The sequence below is a fragment of the Halichoerus grypus genome, chromosome 8 (genome assembly GCF_964656455.1).
Source record: "Halichoerus grypus chromosome 8, mHalGry1.hap1.1, whole genome shotgun sequence".
Classification (NCBI taxonomy): Eukaryota; Metazoa; Chordata; class Mammalia; order Carnivora; family Phocidae; genus Halichoerus; species Halichoerus grypus.
Window position 1 is genome coordinate 34,549,426 of NC_135719.1, and position 16,867 is coordinate 34,566,292.

The 16,867-nt window shown below is 44.1% G+C and overlaps 1 protein-coding gene across 1 annotated transcript in view; it reads right to left on the reverse strand.

The window, feature by feature from the left end:
• Positions 1-16,548, reverse strand: part of OCA2 (OCA2 melanosomal transmembrane protein) — a 516,129-nt gene extending 499,581 nt beyond the window's left edge. The window contains exon 1 of the mRNA XM_078078703.1: positions 16,436-16,548. The gene's annotated coding sequence lies outside the window, so the exon portion shown is untranslated. The remainder of the gene's footprint in view (positions 1-16,435) is intronic.
• Between the last annotated feature and the right edge of the window lie 319 nt (positions 16,549-16,867).

Here is a 16,867-nt window from a genome sequence, read left to right on the forward strand (position 1 = left end):
TCTGCCTTTGGCTCAGGTCATGATCCCAGGGTCCTGGGATTGAGCCCCACATCAGGCTCCCTGCTTGGCAGGAAGCCTGCTTCTCCCTCTCCCACTCTCCCTGCTTGTGTTCCCTCTCTCTGGGTCTCTCTCTCTCTCTCTGTCAAATAAATAAATAAAATCTTTTAAAAAAATAAAGTAAAACAAAACAAAACAATTTATAATTGCTAAAAAATTAAACATTTAAGTGTACATCTAATAAGACATGTACTGACCATATGCTGGAAACCATAAAACACTGATGAAAGCAATCAAATATCTAAATAAATGGAAGGATAAATCATGTTTATGGACTAGAAGACTCAACATAGTAAAGATGTCAATTCTCTCCAAATTTATATACAGATTGAATGCAATTCCTATCAAATGCCAGAATGATATTTTATAGATATAAATAAGATTATTCCATAATTTATATGGAAATGCAAATGATCTAGAATACCTAACACAATTTGAAAAAAGTGGGAGGACCAATCTACCAAATTGCAAGATTTACTCTATAGTTACAGTAACTAAGAGTGTGTGGTGTGAGCAGAGTCATACACACACAGATCAACAGAAGGGAGAACTCATAAATAGACTTATGCAAATATGCCCAGTGGATTTTGACAAAGGTGAAAAGGCAATTTAACATAAGAAAGACAACCTGTTCAACAAAGGGTGCTTGAGTAATTGGATATCCATAGGCAAAAGAAAAAGCACCTTTATCTATGTCTCATAACTTATATAAAAGTTAACTCAAAATGGATCACAGACTTAAATGTAAAATGTGAAACTATAGACTTTTTAAAAATAAACATAGGGAGAAATCTTCAGAATCTAGGGCTAGGCAAAAAGCCTTAAGCTTGACACCAAAAGTACAATCCATAAAAAGAAAAAAATGGTAAACTGGACTTAATCAACATTACAATTTTTTGCTCTGTAATAGACTGATAGGAGGATAAAAAGAACAAGCCATGAACTGTGAGAAAATACCTGCCAATCACATATCCAGAAAGGGACTGATATCCTGAATACATAAAGAACTGTCAGGGAAGGGAAGATGGCAACAGAGTAGGAAAACCTTAGGCTCAGCTTGTCCCACAAATACAACTAAATAACCATTAAATCATCCTAAAGACCACAGAAACCAACCTGAAGACTGGCAGAACAAACTCCACAACTAAAGGTAGAGAAGAGGCCACATCAAAGAAGGTAGGAAGTGCAGAGATCCAGTTTGGGAGAGAAATGGATCACGGTTGCTGCAGTGGGGATGGAACCATGGTCCTAGAGAAGGACACAAGACAGATTAATGCATAAGGGAGCCCACACAGGGAAGACAAATCCCCAAAGCAACTGGCTTGGAAAGCGAGAGGAGCCAAACTTCGTGAGTTTTTGCAAACAGTGGGACTTAAAGCCTGGAGTTTTAAAGGTCAGTAGCCTTGGCTCAGAGAGAGCCTGAAGAGCATTGGTCTGCTCTTAGAGAGAGGGCAGGGAAAATAGCATGTGGACATACAATGTGGAAAGAGCAATCTAAAAGTGCCTGGGGCCCACAGAAGGGAGGTTATTTGCTCATCTCAGAGCATGTCCCAGAGAGGCAGCACTCAAAGAGAGACCCCTCTAGGAACAAAGGAATTGGCAGGCACCATTTCCCTCCCCCTCCCCTCAGAATAAGCAGAGGGCCACCTGTGGGAACCAGTGCAGCACTGACACTTGCTACCTAACTTGCTTACACCAAGTCTTGTCCCCCAGGCTTTGGTGGAACCACCCTTCACAGTCATGTGTGCCTCAGTCCAGTGCAGCAGCCCCCTCTCCCAGAAGACCAACCAACCCCTGCTCACAACACATCTCCCAGCCCAGGAGTTTTGCAGGGTTTGGTTCTGGCAGTGGTGGCAATAGGTCTCAGTTCAAAAGTGGACTAGAGCACACCTAGTTAAAACTCAGCACATTCAGGCCAGGGACCAAACACTGCCCACAACAGACTGAGAGCCTCTGCGGATCACTGGCCTAAAGCATAAAGAGACCAGGACACAATAGCAGAGCACACAGCACACATTGGAGACACTCCCTGAAGAAACAGCTCTGGGGAACAAGGAACACTACACAGCAGGGCACTATAGGACCACTTCATAAAGCCATTACTCTCAAGAACAGGAGAGAGAGCTGACTTCCCTAACATAAAAACAGGCACAGAGACTTAAAATGAGAAGACAGAAGAATTTGAAAAAAATGAAAGAACAGGACAAGGCCATAACCAGAGATCTAAGCAAAACAGATATAAATAATAAGCCTGATAAAGAATTTAAAGTAATGATCATAAAGATACTCGTTGGACTTGAGAAAAGAGTGGAAATCATCCATAAAACCCTTAACACAGAGATAATGAATAGTATAGCAGAGATGAACAGTTCAATAAATGAAATGAGAGACATGTTTAATGGAATGAACAGCAGGCTGGAAGAAGCAGAAGAATAAATTAATGACCTAGAAGACAGAGTAATGGAAAGTAATCAAGCTGGACAGAAGAAAGACAAATGATGATAGACAGGGAACTCAGTGACTGCATGAAATGTAATAACATTCATATAATAAGAGTCCCAGAAGAAGAAGGGAGAGAAAGGGAGTAGGAAATTTATTTGAAAAAATAATAGCTGAAAACTTCCCTAATCTGGGGAAGGAAACAGATATCTAGATTCAGGAGGCACAGATAACTCCCAACAAAATCAACAAAAGCAGATCCACACATGACATATTATAATTAAAATGGCAAAATGTAGTTATAAAGAAAAAAAATTTTTAAGCAGCAAAACCAAAGAAGACAGTTACATACACAGAAAATCCTACATGGCAAAAGGCAGATTTTTCATAAGAAACTTTGCAAGCCAGAAGAGAGTGGCATGATATATTCAAAGTGCTGAATGGAAAAAGTATGCAGCCAATAGAAGGAGAGATAAAGAATTTCCCAAACAAAAACTAAAGGGGTTTATGACCACTAAATTTGCCCTGCAAGAAATATTAAAGGTGACTCTTTGAGTACAAAGGAAAAATCAGAAGTCAGAGTATGAAAGTAGCAAACACAAAAGCAGTAAAAAAAAAAAAAAAAAATCTGTAAAAAATCAGTCAAGGAACTCACAAAATAAAAGGATGTAAAATATATATATACCTAAAACATAGGAACTAAAGAAGTAAAGAAATGGGTTCAAACTTAAGTGAACATCAACTTAATATACACTGTTCTATGCAGAATGTGTTGTATACAAACCTAATGGTAACCACAATCAAAAAACACTAATAGAATAAAGAGAAAGAAATTCAAATATATCATTAATGAAAACCAGCAAACCATGAAAGAGAGAAAGAAGAGAGGATCAGAGAAAAACTTCAGAAACAACCACAAAATAAGTAATAAAATGGCAATAAATACATATCCAAGAATAATTACTTTGAAATATAAATGGGCTAAATGCTTCAATCAAAAAGACAGCATGGATAGAAAAAACCAGACCCATCTCTCTGCCACTACCTACAAGAGACTTACTTTAAGACACCTGCAGATTGAAAGTGAGGGGATAGAGAAACATTTATCATGCAAATGAATGTGACAAGAAAGCCAGTGTAGCAATACTTATATTGGACAAAATATATTTAAAACAAAGACTGTAACAACAAAGAAGGACACTACATAATTATAAATGGGACAATCCACCAAGAAGATCTAACAACTATAAGTACTTGTGCATGACACATGGGAGCACCCAAATACATGAAACAGTTAATAACAAACAAAAAGGAACTAACTGATAGTAATACAATAATAGTAGGGGACATTAACACCACACTTACATCAATGGACAGATCATCTAAAGAGAAAACAAACAAGGAAACAATGCTTTGAATGACACACTAGAACAGATGGATTTAACAGATATATTCAGAACATTCCATCCTAAAACAGCAGAATACACATTGTTTCCAGGTTCACATGGAATATTCTCTAGATACATCACATATTACAACACAAAACAGGCCGCAACAAATACAATAAGATTGAAGTCATACATGCACCTTTTCTGACCACAATGCTGTGAAACTAAAAGTCAACCACAAGAAAAAACCTGGAAAGACCACAAATACATGGATGTTAAATAACATGGGTTAACCAAGATATCAAAGAAGAAATCAAAAAGTACATAGAAACAAATGAAAATGAAAACACAACAGCCCAAAACCTTTGGGATGCAGCAAAATCAGTCTTAAGAGGGAAGTTCATAGCAATACAGGCCTATTTCAAGAAGCAAGAATAATCTCAAATAAACAGCCTAAACTTACACCTAAAGGAGCTAAAGAAAGAACAATAAATAAAACCCAAACCAGCAGAAAGAAGGAAATAATAAAGATTAGAGCAGAAATAAATGTATAGAAACTAAAAAATAGAACTGACATATGAAACCAGGAGCTGATTCTTTGAAAAGATAAAGAGAATTCATAAACCTCTAGCCAGACTTATCAAAAAAACAAAAGGAAACAAATAAATAAAATTACAAATGAAAGAGGAAAAACAAAAACCAATGCTGCAGCTATACAAACAATCATAAGAGAATATTATGAACAGGGGGGTGGAGCAAGATGGTGGAGGACTAGGAGACGTGGATTTCGTCTGGTCTCAGGAATTCAGCTGGATAGGGATCAAACTATTCTGAACACCTATAAACTCAACAGGAGATGGAAGAAAAGAATAGCAACAACTCTCTGAACAGAAAAGCAACCAGTTTCTGGAATGTAGGACGTGCGGAGAAGTGAATCCGAGGCGATATTTGGGAGGATAGATGGCGGGGGAGGGGCCTCCATCGGCCGCTTCTGGCAAGTGATAGAGCCCCGGAGCACAAAATCAGAACTTGTAGAAGTCGGCTCCGCTGAGGGACCTCACTCCAGTGGCTAAGCGGGGGGTGGAACCCTCGCAGGACAGTGTGGTCTCAGGACCCTCGGGGTCACAGAAAGACCGGGGGTGCCTGAGTGCGGCAGAGCTCCCAGGTATCGGAGCGGGGAAGCCGGCTGCAGAGGCAGATGCGGAGCCAGGGCGCGGGCTCTCAGCTCAGGGTTGCCATAAACCGTGACCGGGGCACAGACGGGCCACTGCTCCTCCAGCAGGGACCTAACAAGCGGCAGATCCGGGGATATTCCCCTTCCTCCCCCAGGAGGAGCGGCATGGGAGCGCACCGCAGGGATCAGCTGGGATTGGAGACTCCACACAGGGTCGAGTGCCAGAGGTAGAAATGCACCGTCACAGGCTGGGTGAGCACAAAGTGCCGCCAGAGACCAGAGAGACGGGAGTGATTGGCTGCTTTTCTCTGGGGGCTCACTGAGGAGTGGGCCCCGAGTTCTCAGCTCCTCCAGGGAGGAGACTGGGAGGCCGCCATTTTCACTCTCCGCCTCCAAAGCTGTACGGAAAGCTTGCAGGGAACAAAAGCTCCCGAGAGCAAACCTGAGCACATGACGTAGCCCGACCAGGCAAAGGCGGGGCAATTCCGCCTCCAGCAAAGACATTTGGGAACCACAGCAACAGGCCCCTCCTCCAGAAGATCAGCAAGAACAGCCAGCCAAGACCAAGTTTACCCATCAATGAGAACAGCAGAACTCCAGAGCTAGGGGAATACTGCACATAGAATTCATGGATTTTACCATGATTCTTTAGTCTTTCAAACTTAATTTTTTTTTAACTGTCCTTTTTTTTGAATTTTTCTTTTTCCCCTTTTCAACCAACATCTTATCAATCCCTTTTTTAAAAAAAATCTTTTTTATTTTTCAATTTTAGAGTCATATTCTATCCCTTCATAGTAGTTAACCTTATTTTTTGTATATATATATAAGTTGTTCTCTCTTTAAAATTTTGAGATACAGTTTCTTCTAACAGATCAAAATATACCCTAAATCTCTAGTGTATGGCTTTGTTCTAGTCTCCTGCCTGATCACATTCTCTCCTTTTATTTTTTTTAAATCCTCTTCCTTCTTTTTTCAAACAACTTATCTTATCAATTACTTTTATAAAATTTTTTATACTTTTCATCTTTACAGTCATATTCCAGCTTCATCTTATTAACCCCTATTTTTGTGCATATATAGGTATTTCTTTCTTTAAAATTTTGGGAGGCACTTTCTTCTAACAGAACAAAATACCCCCAAAATCTAGTGTGTGGCACTGATCTATGCACCAGCCTGATCATATTTGATCATATTCTGGTTTTTTTGTTTTGTTCTGTTTTTGTTTGTTTTTATCTTTTTCTTTTTCTTTTTTGTTTCCTTTTTTCTTTCTTTCCCTTTCTTTTCCCCCAGTTTCAGGTCTTTTCTGATTTGTTTAGTGTATATTTTCTGGCGACGTTGTTACTCTATTAGCATTTTGTTGCTCATTCATCTCTTCTCCTCTGGACAAAATGACAAGACAGAAAAAATCACCTCAACAAAAAGAACAAGAGGCAGTACCAGCTGCCAGGGACCTAATCAATATGGACATTAGTAAGATGTCAGAACTAGAGTTCAGAATGATGATTTTAAAGATACTAGCTGGGCTTGAAAAAAGCATGGAAAACATTAGAGAAACACTTTCTGGAGAAATAAAAGAACTAAAATCTAACCAAGTCGAAATCAAAAAGGCTATTAATGAGGTGCAATCAAAAATGGAGGCTCTACCTGCTAGGAAAAATGAGTCAGAAGAGAAAATTAGTGATATAGAAGACCAAATGATGGAAAATAAAGAAGCTGAGAAAAAGAGAGATAAACAACTACTGGATCACGAGGGCAGAATTCGAGAGATAAGATAAAACATTAGAATAATTGGGATCCAAGAAGAAGCAAGAGAGAGTGGGGCAGAGGGTATACTGGAGCAAATTATAGAAGAGAACTTCCCTAAATTGGGGAAGGAAACAGACATCAGAATCCAGGAGGCACAGAGAACCCCTCTCAAAATCAATAAAAATAGGTCAACAGCCCGACATCTAATAGTAAAACTTACGAGTTTCAGAGACAAAGAGAAAATCCTGAAAGCATCTCGGGAGAAGAGATCTGTAACCTACAGTGGTAGAAACATTAGATTGGCAACAGACCTATCCACAGAGACCTGGCAGGTCAGAAAGGACTGGCATGATATATTCAGAGCACTAAATGAGAAAAATACGCAGCCAAGAATACTATATCCAGCTAGGCTGTCACTGAAAATAGAAGGAGAGATAAAAAGCTTCCAGGACAAACAAAAACTAAAGGAATTTGCAAACACAAAACCAGCCCTACAAGAAATATTGAAAGGGGTCCTCTAAGCAAATAGAGAGCCTAAAAGCAACATAGACCAGAAAGGAACACAGACAATATACAGTAACAGTCACCTTACAGGCAATACAATGGCACTAAATTCATATCTTTCAATAGTTACCCTGAATGTAAATGGGCTAAATGTCCCAATCAAAAGACACAGGCTATCAGACTGGATAAAAAAACAAGACCCATCGATATGCTGTCTGCAAGAGACTCATTTTAGACCCAAAGACACCCCCAGATTGAAAGTGAAGGGGTGGAAAACCATTTACCATGCTAATGGACACCAAAAGAAAGCTGGGGTGGCAATCCTTATATCAGAAAAATTAGATTTTAAACCAAAGACTATAATAAGAGATGAGGAAGGACACTATATCCTACTTAAAGGGTCTATCCAACAAGTAGATCTAACAATTGTAAATATCTATGACCCTAACATGGAAGCAGCCACTTATATAAGCCAATTAATAACAAAAGCAAAGAAACACATCGACAACAATACAATAATAGTGGGGGACTTTATCACCCCCCTCACTGAAATGGACAGATCATCTAAGCAAAAGATCAACAAGGAAATAAAGACTTTAAATGACACACTGGACCAAATGGACTTCACAGATGTATTCAGAACATTCCATCCCAAAGCAACAGAATACACATTCTTCTCTAGTACCCAGGGAACATTCTCCAAAAGAGATCACATCCTGGGTCACAAATCAGGTCTCAACCGGTACCAAAAGATTGGGATCATTCCCTGTGTATATTCAGACCACAATGCTTTGAACTAGAACTCAATCACAAGAGGAAAGTCAGAAAGAACTCAAATACATGGAGGCTAAAGAGCATCCTACTAAAGAATGAATGGGTCAACCAGGAAATTAAAGAAGAATTAAAAAAATTCATGGAAACAAATGAAAATGAAAACACAACTATTCAAAATCTTTAGGATGCAGCAAAGGCAGTCCTAAGAGGAAAGTATATAGCAATACAAGCCTTTCTCAAGAAACAAGAAAGGTCTCAAATACACAATGTAACCCTACACCTAAAGGAGCTGGAGAGAGAACAGCAAAAAAAGCCTAAACCCAGCAGGAGAAGACAAATAATAAAGATCAGAGCAGAAATCAGCGAAATAGAAACCAAAAGAACAGTAGAAAAGATCAAAGAAACTAGGAGCTGGTTCTTTGAAAGAATTAACAAGATTGATAAGCCCCTGGCCAGACTTATCAAAAAGAAAAGAGAAAGGACCCAAATCAACAAAATCATGATTGAAAGAGGAGAGATTACAACCAACACCAAAGAAATACAAACAATTATAAGAACATATTATGAGCAACTCTATGCCAGCAAATTAGATAACCTGGAAGAAATGGATGCATTCCTAGAGATGTATCAACTACCAAAACTGAACCAGGAAGAAATAGAAAACCTGAACAGACCTATAACCACTAAGGAAATTGAAGCAGTCATCAAAAATCTCCCAAAAAACAAAAGCCCAGGGCCAGATGGCTTCCCAGAGGAATTCTACCAAACATTTCAAGAAGAATTAATACCTATCCTTCTGAAACTGTTCCAAAAAATAGAAATGGAAGGAAAACTTCCAAACTCGTTTTATGAGGCCAGCATTACCTTGATCCCCAAACCAGACAAAGACCCCATCAAAAAGGAGAATTACAGACCAATATCCTTGATGAACATGGATGCAAAAATTCTCACCAAAATACTAGCCAACAGGATCCAAGAGTACATTAAAAGGATTATTCACCACGACCAAGTTGGATTTATCCCTGGGCTGCAAGGTTGGTTCAGCATGCACAAATCAATCAGTGTGATACAATACATTAATATAAGAAAGAACAAGAACCATATGATCCTCTCAATAGATGCAGGAAAAGCATTTGACAAAGTACACCATACCTTCTTGATCAAAACTCTTCAGAGTATAGGGATAGAGGGTACATACCTCAATATCATAAAGCCATCTATGAAAAACCCACAGCGAGTATCATTCTCAATGGGCAAAAACTGAGAGCTTTCCCCCTAAGGTTAGGAACATGGCAGGGATGTCCACCATCACCACTGCTATTCAACATAGTATTAGAAGTCCTAGCCACAACAATCAGACAACAAAAAGAAATAAAAGGCATCCAAATTGGCAAAGAAGAAGTCAAAGTCTCACTCTTTGCAGATGATATGATACTTTATGTGGAAAACCCAAAAGACTCCACCCCCAAACCGCTAGAACTCATACAGGAATTCAGTAGAGTGGCAGGATATAAAATCAATGCACAGAAATCAGTGGCATTCCTATACACCAAAAACAAGACAGAAGAAAGAGAAATTAAGGAGTCAATCCCATTTACAATCGCACCCAAAGCCATAAGATACCTAGGAATAAATCTAACCAAAGAGGCAAAGTCTGTACTCAGAAAACTATAAAATACTCATGAAAGAAATTGAGGAAGACACAAAGAAATAGAAAAACGTTCGTGCTCATGGATTGGAAGAACAAATATTGTGAAGATGTCAATGCTACCTAGAGCAATCTACACATTTAATGCAATCTTCATTGAAATACCATCCACTTTTTTCAAAGAAATGGAACAAATAATCCTAAAATTTGTATGGAACCAGAAAAGACCCCGAATAGCCAGAGGAATGTTGAAGAAGAAAAGCAAATCTGGCGACATCACAATTCCAGACTTGAAACTCTATTACAAAGCTGTCATCATCAAGACAGTATGGTACTGGCACAAAAACAGGAACATAGGTCAATGGAACAGAATAGAGAGCCCAGAAATTGACCCTCAACTCTATGTCAACTAATCTTCAATAAAGTAGGAAAGAATGTCCAATGGAAAAAAGACAGTCTCTTCAACAAATGGTGTTGGGAAAATTGGACAGCCACATGCAGAAGAATGAAACTGGACCATTTCCTTACACCACACATAAAAATAGACTCCAAATGGTTGAAAGACCTAAATGTGATACAGGAGTCCATCAAAGTCCTAAAGGAGAACACAGACAGCAACCTCTTCGACCTCAGCCACAGCAACTTCTTCCTAGAAACATCGACAAAGGCAAGGGAAGCAAGGGCAAAAATGAACTATTGGGACTTCATCAAGATAAAAAGCTTTTGCACAGCAAAAGAAACCGTCAACAAAACCAAAAGACAACCGACAGAATGGGAGAAGATATTTGCAAATGACATATCAGATAAAGGGCTAGTATCCAAAACCTATAAAGAACTTCTTAAACTCAACACCCACAGAACAAATGATCCAAACAAGAAATGGGCAGAAGACATGAGCAGACATTTTTCCAAAGAAGACATCCAAATGGCCAACAGACACATGAAAAAGTGCTCAACATCGCTCAGCATCAGGGATGTCCAAATCAAACCCTCAATGAGATATCACCTCACACCAGTCAGAATGGCTAAAATTAACAAGTCAGGAAAAAGCAGATGTTGGTGGGGATGCGGAGAAAGGGGAACCCTCCTACACTGTTGGTGGGAATGCAAGCTGGTGCAGCCACTCCGGAAAATAGTACGGAGGTTCCTCAAAAAGTTGAAAATAGAGCTGCCATATGATCCAGCAATTGCATTACTGGGTATTTACCCCACAGATACAAATGGAGGGATCCGAAGGTGCATGTGCTCCCCGATGTTTATAGCAGCAATGTCCACAATAGCCAAACTGTGGAAAGAGCCCGTTGTCCATCGACAGATGAATGGATAAAGAAGAAGTGGTATATATATACAATGGAATATTATGCAGCCATCAAAAGGAATGAAATCTTGCCATTTGGAAAGACGTGGATGGCACTGGAGGGTGTTATGCTGAGCAAAATAAGTCAATCAGAGAAAGACATGTATCATGACCTCACTGATATGAGGAATTCTTAATCTCAGGAAACAAACTGAGGGTTGCTGGAATGGTGGGGGGTGGGAGGGATGGGGTGGCTGGGTGATAGACATTGGGCGGGTATGTGCTATGGTGAGTGCTGTGAATTGTGCAAGACTGTTGAATCACAGACCTGTACCTCTGAAACAAATAATACATTATATGTTAAAAAAGAAAGGAAGAAGAAGAAAAGAAGAAGAAGAAGAAGGAGAAGGAGAAGAAAAGGAGAAAAGGAGAAAAGGAGAAGAGAAGGAGAAGGAGAAGGAGAAGGAAGAAGAAGAAGAAGAAGAAGAAGAAGAAGAAGAAGAAGAAGAAGAAGAAGAAGAAGAAGAAGAAGAAGAAGAAAGAAGAAAGAAGAAAGAAGAAGAAAGAAGAAGAAAGAAGAAGATAGCAGGAGGGGAAGAATGAAGGGTGGGAAATCGGAGGGGGAGACGAACCATGAGAGACGATGGACTCTGAAAAACAAACTGAGGGTTCTAGAGGGGAGGGGTGTGGGAGGATGGGTTAGCCTTGTGATGGGTATTAAAGAGGGCACGTTCTGCATGGAGCACTGGGTGTTATAGGCAAACAATGAATCATGGAACACTGTATCAAAAACTAATGGTGTAATGTATGGTGATTAACATAACATTAAAAAAAAAAACTCTGGCCCTTTCTCAGGTTCTCAGCAGCCTTCCCCGCACTGCCTTCTCTTTTAGAACCCTGCCTTCTCAGGGTTCACTGAGGCTGTAGCTCTTCCTCATTCACCTTTGCTGGCTCCTTCCACTCTTCAGCCTCCACCTTAGGCCCACCATCCCTAGAAGATCTCAGGATTGGCTTTAAACACCAGCCACTCTCTGAAGATGTCTATATTTTGACCCAACTAGCTCTGAGCTGAGTCTCCCACTCACAGCGTCCTCTGCACCCTGGTTCAGCACTGCCCAGTGCCTCTGCTCTTGTTCAGCCCAGTTCCTGGCTACCTTCTCAAGGTCACAAAGGGCTCTGCTCACCCAGAGGTCTCTCTTTTTCTCTTACCTTTCTCATCCATTTCTTCTAAACATATCCCAAATCCTGCTGCTTGCACCTGGCCATTAATTTTCATGCAGGTGGCTGGAACACTCCAGTCCCACAGTCTGTCCTCTGGTGGGACCCCAACACCCCAGCCCATGGACCACTCTCTCGGAACACCTTCCAACACTCCAGCCCACAATCTGTCCTCTGAGGACCCCAATACCCCATGCCACTACCCTTCCTCTAGGAATGTCCCCCCAGTATCCCAGGCCACAGCCCATCCTCTGGGAGGACTCTCCCAACATCCTACCCACAGACTAACCTCTGGGAACACCTCCCAGCATCCCAGTCTGTGGCTGCACTTTTCTGGGGCCCACAGTCTCAGCCTGGCCTCTCCCCACTGAGCCCAATATGTCTGACCTGCAGAGAGATGCCTGGGGCTCACCCCTAAAGACTCCACAGAGGGGTGCCTGGGTGGCTTAGTCGTTAAGCGTCTGCCTTCAGCTCAGGTCATGACCCCAGGGTCCTGAGATTGAGCCCAGCATCGGGCTCCCCGCTCAGTAGGAAGTCTGCTTCTCCCTCTCCCACTCCCACTGCGTGTGTTCCCTCTCTCGCTGTGTCTCTCTCTGTCAAATAAATACAATCTTAAAAAAAAAAAAAGACTCCACAGAGCCTGCCCTGAGCATTGGGCTGAGCTCAGACTGGGACAGAACATCCGCAGTCAGCAGAAGAAGGGCTACACCCTTGAGACCCTGGGTGCAGTTGTGTCCTGAGCAGGGACAGAGGTGGGGTAGCCACTATGTGAGGTCTAAGTGGTAACAAAGGGGCAGTGCCCCTCTGCCAGCCCAGCCTCCACCATGGCTGAGCCCAGTCCTTTCCTTCTGAGCAAGATTCATACCAAAATGACCAAATTGCCACCAACTTTTAGAAAAATATAAATATTATGGCTGACATTTCAAACCCCATGGAATGCTCCTGTCTTCCCACCTGGTCCTGAATGTGTCCTCTGGCCCTGCTTCCTTCCCCAGTAGTCTTGTAGCAGTGCTTCCCCTCCAGGATCCCTCCAGGTCCTGCAAGAGCCCTGCTCACCTAGGCCCCTCCTGCTAAGGGCTTGGTCTGTCCTGCCACAGACTTGACCCCCTACCCATGCCTTGCCTAGAGGCAGAGCTGAAGCTCACCATCCCTGCTTCCGGTCATGCTGTTAGACCTTGCTGCTCCTCCTGCAAATGTGCCCACAGCCTGGGGAGGAACTCATTGGGAGGACAGGTCTGGATACAAGAGTGGCCAGAGGCCAGGGCTCAGGCACAGGGACAGGGCACCAGACACAGGCTCCGATACATGCCCCTACTGAGGAGGGAATGGAATTCTGCCTTTGGCCCCTTCTCAACGTGGTCCAGCAGTTGTTGTTAGTTGCTCTGACCTGAGGGGATGACCGGACAATTGAGGGGATGTAACAAAGGGGGGGATCTGTGAGTTGTCTTCTCAGATGCTAAAGCCAGGCCTGGGCACCCCCAGCCCCTTCTAATGGCTCTTGACAGCAGAACTTGGCTGGGGTTTTGTAGGCATAGTAGAGTTTGCTGGCATTATGGAGCAGAGCTCAGGTTTGGTGCAAATGGGTTGGCAGAGGCATGAGGGACAGGAAGCACGAGTACGACAGGGGTCCCAGGAACCTGTCCTCGGTGCCCCTCAGGCCAGCAAGCTGCACCTAAACAACTGTCTTTTTGGCGCACCGCGTTGCCTCCTGTCCTGGGGATTCGGTGCCGTCCCCTGCACAGGCATGCCAATTAAACAAACTGAATTACTGAATGAAGACCGACACGTTGGTTTTACAGTAGTGCATAAATCAGCAGCGACAATATACATCGTTTGGAATATAGTACCTTCGTAAATTTTAAGGACACTTTTCTTCAAGTTCTTTAATCAGTTGACATTATACAATAATGAAAAGAGAAAAAGAAAAATATATATTGGCTGCTGTGAAAATCTTATTAAAAAGAAATCGCTCCGCAGCTATTGCTTTCCTCCTGCGGACAGTCTAAGGTCCTAAGAAAACACTCCAGTCATCCAGTATTCCTTGCCACGTTAAGCACTACTCAGGCCCAAAGCTTCGCCGTCAGTTCAGAGCCGTCTAGGGGTGTGGCTGCCTGGGCAGGTAGGTAACGGCTCAGTTTGTAGGGGCGCGGCTGTAGTAGGGTCTGTGTCTGCAGGGGCGTGGCTGTCCGTGGGGGCGTGGCTGCGTCACAGGCGTCTGAGTCCACTGCACTTCTAGTTGATTAAGCCAGAAAAGGAACAGGCACAGCCCCTGGGGGGAGGGGGCCGGTACAGCCCAGGCCCGGGGGTCAGCCTCCTTCTCAGCTCGCCCCGCGAAGAGGTAGATGTGTCTCTGCAGTGAGTAGCCCAGCGCGGGCTATGCCTCTGCCCCACACCAGGCCAGTCTGACCGTGTATCCTTTCAGATGGGATTTGCAACATGTGAACTTGGGTAGAAGTTTCTAGAACGTGCAACCCAACAGCACTGTTTGCCCTTTTATGCTCTCGTTTTACGCAGTCTCCGATCCTGTGACGAGAGTTGCCCTTCCTGTGCTGTGCGCAGGGAAGGTAACGAGTGGGTTGTGCTCAGAAGCACGCCCAAGAGGCCTCCAGGGGCGGTGCCCCCCTGCTGCAGTCTGGAACTGGGCCGCCCTGGGCTGCCTCCTGCCCTCGGCAGGACCCACTCTTATGTCAGGCCCTGCCGCCAGCGCCCACGCGAGGAGAGGCCGTCTCTTCTACCTGCACTTCAAGCTGTTCCCCTTATTCCTGTGTTGCTATGTTGTTTTGGACTTTCGTCCATCCTGCAAACCAGTTTGAAACTGTCCTTTGCCCCTCAAAAAACAGACTTGCCCTGGGGCGAGTCCTCACTACCGTCTCCCGTGGAGCGTGCCTCCTGCTTCGCAGTGCATATCGGGTAGGGGGCACGGAAACCACAGCGGTGCGGCCAGAGCACCGACCTCACCACCGAGAGGCCAGAGAGGCCACCAAGCCGGGCCCCACCGCGCGTAGGACTGGGCCGCTCAGGTAGCACCAGTGCCCGGTGCATGGGCGACTGTATGAGAGAAGCCCGCTCTCTGAGGATGCGGCGGGGGCGCCCCAGGATGCACAAGAAAGGGCCTCCCCCAAGGTGGTGCAGCCGCCCACAGGAGCTAACCAGAGAGACCTGGTCTGTGGGGTGTCTTCCTCTATTTCCAGTATATAGGAAAGATTGGAAAACTCGCCGAGCTGCACAACGGCTCACGCCTCCTCTGCAGACCACCTCCTCTGAGCCTCTAAGCCTCTACCTTATCCTTCCCCTTTTCTGGCCTTACATGTCTCCACGGCAGGCCCAACTCCTCCTCTCCGCACCCCAACCCTCCGCCCAACCTCCCCCTCCCCCACACCCTGGAGTTAAAGGGCTCTACTCCTCTCCCCTTTCCCAAGAGGCTTAGATCTCTCTGATGGACAGGCGATGCCCCCAAGCTCCCCTCTGCAGCCTAGATCATGTGCAGCTGCCTCTTGTCTCCACTGACCTCTCAAAGGCTCACAAACCCAGAGTCTGAGGGCTGTCCTCACCCTGCAGACCCTTTACCTGTGCCGTGCCCCCAAGACCCTGGCTGTGCAGGACTTCACAAGCAGCCAGTCCTTTGTGGTGCAACGCCAGGCACCTGCTGAGCGCCTGGCCCAGGTCTGGGTCTGTAAACACAAAAATGTCCGCACACAGGGAAGCTTGCGCTTAATATCCATGTCCTTGGAAGGAGCTAGTGACATTAAATCCACTTATTCCGCTGTGTGTGGCCAGAGTGAAAAAAAAAAAAAAAAAAAAAAGAGGCTCTGGGGGATTTAATGTCCCCCCCCGGCGCATTCCATTGCACAGAAACGCCTGACTAGCGCTCACGTGTGTGAAGCCGGCCGTGGCAGCAGATGCCGCCCTGCAGTTCACGCAGAACGTTAGCTGTCTGACGCGTCCAAACTCCGCTCAATATCCCATGGCCCACCCCGGAATGAGGGACCCGGTTTGTCCTGGGAACCTGCCTCTTAGTGAGCTGCTCCCATCAAATCCAGAAAATGCTTGGTGTGGGAGTGAGCGCCCTATGCTCATGCCAACTACTCATTTTCCCACCGACGAACTTTCCCTGCTCCACAAAGGAACAACTGAACACAGGATTATTAAAACCCTACCTGCTTCCCAGAACAGACAGGTTAGTTCCTCACCTCCTTTCTCCCCACTGGCCTGAAGACGATCTTTCTCAACAAAAGTGAAGTTGTAAGGTCCAAACTGATAGCTCCGGAACGCTGAGTGGAGAGCAATACTCCGAGTAAAAAAACTGCAGGCGCAGGACGCGGGCCGGGGCAGCCCTCCTCCGCACCTCCCAGCCTGACCACGCCCACAGACGTCACCGCGGGCAACGCCCCCCGACCCAGGGCGGCCAGCAGGACTTGGCGAAGGGGGCTCCCTCACCCCAAGAGCTACAGGAGACTCAGGAAGTGGAGAAAAAAGGCTCTTGGTAAAAGGTCAGACCCTCTCTGAAAGCTGACAGGTCTGCTCGCTGTGCCCATTACAAGGTCTAGTTGATAGAAGGTAGCCCAGTATAGGTTTTTCCCTATGAACAAGAATTCGGAAAAAGTAAACTGAGGGACTATTTT